Source organism: Apium graveolens, chromosome 9 (assembly GCF_009905375.1).
Source record: "Apium graveolens cultivar Ventura chromosome 9, ASM990537v1, whole genome shotgun sequence".
NCBI classification, from domain to species: domain Eukaryota; kingdom Viridiplantae; phylum Streptophyta; class Magnoliopsida; order Apiales; family Apiaceae; genus Apium; species Apium graveolens.
In genome coordinates, this window is record NC_133655.1 from 191076785 (window position 1) to 191080533 (window position 3749).

The following is a 3749-nucleotide window of genomic DNA, read 5'->3' on the forward strand; positions in this document are numbered from 1 at the left end:
ACTTAAATACATTCTCTTACCATTTAAAATCCTTTGACATTTTATTCTTCACGGAGGCTTGAACATATTAATGAACTTCTTTTCATGACCTTATTACAAACTTAGTGCATTAATTCCATATATTAATTTTTTGTATTTATCCGGTCTTCATCTTCTGAGTTCCTATGCTTCACAGTTAATTATAATATTATTTATCTATTTTTGTTTCATGTTGAGTAATATTTTCTCAGTCAAATATTACGTTACATATACTTTACAGCCCTGGTTGTTATTGAGGAGTGGCTCGGTTCGTTAAGCTCTGAATCTCATATGCCGATAATATGTAGTTGCAAACCATCCCCAATATTATTTCTTTGAGTTGGTTCGTGCTGTAGATTATCATGACTTCCTAAAAGTTATATATACAGAAATGAAAGCTCATGTTCAGCTGGTGATAGAGGGGTTTAAGCCTGAACAAGTGACATTTTGAAATAATTTTTTGCTTTCTTAGCATTTTTCTTATTCTTAATTTGAACTGTGATTTCCCATTTATACCCTAAACTTGCATGGCTAAATAAGTTTGCACAATATAATGCATTTTCTTTTTAAGAGAAGTCTGAATTGAATTAGGAAAAAAATATCTTAATACAATGCTAGAAATACGAGAGCCATATTTCAGTTTCATATCTCTAAAGATCGAGAAACTATATTTTGATTATATTTATGTCTAATTTTACTTTTAATTTAACCTAAGTTTAAACGACTAAGCTTTGAAATTTGAAAAAAATATTGATTTAACACAAAAGAACGATTGAACAAGTACTTAACTGATTAGTTGATGTTGTTAAGTTAATTAACGTACGAGTGATCAAGTACTTACTCATTAGTTTATGCGGGGAAACTTTTTATACACGAGTGATCATGATCATACTTTACTGAACGGAAGTCAGTTCATAAATGTAATTCACAACAAAAAAAAGGCTAAATACAACTGGTTTAAAATCGGTTGTATTTAGCTAAATTCGACCATTTTCGGTTGTATTAGCTAAATACGACCGGTTTTTGGACCGGTTGTATTCACTCGAGTCATATTTAGTAAACCGGTTGTATTTAGTACTAAATACGACCGACTAAATACAACCGGCTAAATACAACCGCTTCCGGTCAAATTTAATTTTTCAGATAAAATTCGAATCATCCGCCAATTAACTGATTCCGACCAGGAGCTTTTCCGGCGATCTCGAAAAACTAACCATAAATCACGAAATACTTTTGTACGCAGTCCTTGCTCAACGATCTAATGATTCATCACTTCAAAATACATGAACAAATAACCTAAAAGTAAAAATCCAAATTCGACTTAAACTTAAAAAATAGAAATTTTTGGTAACAAATCGTTACCTCGGGGGGGGGGGGTGCGTGAGAGAGAGAGGGGTCGGAAAAAGAGAGCGAAGGGGGAAGGTGGGATCTTGTGTGGCTAAGAGGGAATATGTCCAGCGACGGCGGTGGGGAGAGGGGGCGAGAGAGAGAGAGAGAGAGAGAGAGAGAGAGAGAGAGAGAGAGGGGGGGGGAGGGAGCGAGAGAGAGAGAGCGAGGGAGGGGGGAGAGGGAGGGGGTGGGATCTTGTGCGTCGGCGGCGAGGGGATCATTAGAAGAAGAAGATGAAAGAAGTGGCATTGTTGATTTAAAGAGAATCAATATTCATGTTGTATGTGGACTGAGGAGTGAGTGTAACACAAGATTCGGAGAAGAAAACTACTGGTACTAGTGTTTAGTTGCAGTGATATACTACTACTGTTAGTCTAGGATTGATGGGGGGCTAGTTGAAAAGTAGTATAACTATTTGTACCAGTTCGACGTGGCTCACAGGGACCGTTGGATTGTAGTTATATTTTTGGTTAAATTTTGTTCGTTAGATATGTTTCACTGGGATCGCTAACGTGGCTCTAAATACAACTGCAATCGGTCGAATTTAGGACTGTCCAGTAAAATATTATTGTTATTATTATATATATATATTTACATTTTATAGGAGTGTCCATTAATTATAAATATTAAAATATTACTATTATTATTGTATAATTAATTAATATTCTAAATTTAAAAATTTATTTTTGATAGCTCACAATTCTAATTATACTTTATTTGATAAAATTGGTACGCTCTAATGTTTAAATGTTTTTAAAATTTTGCATATAATAGTTTTTCTTAGCCATTTTAACATCTAAACGGTTCGACCATTCAATATTTATTCTAAATGGCAGAAACATTTTAGGGTTAGGATCTCAAACCCTAAATTTATTTTTGTAAAAATAGTTAATAATTAAATATGACAAACTTCATATTCGTACGTCGAATTATAAAAAAAAACTTAAATAAATTACAAAATATTTCTAAATGTTCTAACCGTACAGATATCAATATCAATATATATATATATATACAGTGATATAATTGTATTTTTATAAAAAAATAAATGTATTTGATTTGATTTTTTAACAGTAAACCAGTAGTTGGACCAAGACTTCCAACTAGTGTTGCTCCCATATTGATGTTGCAATTTTTTTAAAAATATTAATGAATGATCCTGCAGTGCAGATGTCAAGATCTATATATTTTAGTGATATAACAAAAATTTTAGGAAAAAATAAATATATTTGGTTTGCCTTTTTAATAGTCAACTAGTAGTTTGACCAGTACTTCTAACTAGTGTTTAATCTCATATTGATGTTTCAATTTTCTTAAAATTATTTATCAATGATCCAACTGTACGGATGTCAAGATCTGTATATTTTATTAATATGACAAAAAAATTGGAAAAAAAATAAATATATTTGGTTTGCTTTTTTAATAGTCAACTAGTAGTTTGACCAGTACTTCTAACTAGGGTTTAATCCCATATTGATGTTTTGATTTTTTTAAAAATATTAATGAATGATCCAACCGTACGTATTTCAAGATCTGTATATTTTAGTGATATGACAAAATTTTTAGAAAAAAATAAATATATCTAGCTTGTTTTTTTAATAGTCAACTAGTAGTTTGACCAATTCTTCTAACTAGTGTTTAATCCCAAATTATTGTTTCGATTTTTTTAAAAAATATTAATGAATTATCCAACCGTACGGATTTCAAGATCTGTATATTTTAGTGATCTGGCAAAAATTTAGGAAAAAATAAATATATTTGGTTTGTTTTTTAATAGTCAACTAGTAGTTTGACCAATATTTCAAGCTAGTATTTAATCTCATATTGATGTTTCAATTTTTTTAAAAATATTAATGAATGATCCAACCGTACGGATGTCAAGATTTATATATTCTAGTGATATCACAAATTTTTTAGAAAAAAAGTAAATATATTTGGTTTGTTTTTTTAATAGTCAACTAGTAGTTTGACCAATACTTATAACTATTGTTTAATCCCATATTGATGTTTCAATTTTTTAAAAATATAAATGAATGATCCAACCATACGGATTTCAAGATCTGTATATTTTAGTGATATGACAAAAAATTTAGAAAAAAATAAATATATTTGGTTTGGCATTTTAATAGTCAACTAGTAGTTTGACTAGTATTTCTAACTAGTGTTTAATTCCATATTGATGTTTCAATTTTTTTAAAAATATTTATGAATGATCCAATCGTACAGATGTCAAGATCTGTATATTTTATTTATATGACAAAAAAATTGGAAAAAATAAATATATTTGGTTTGCTTTTTTAATAGTCAACTAGTAGTTTGACCATTACTTTTAACTAGGGTTT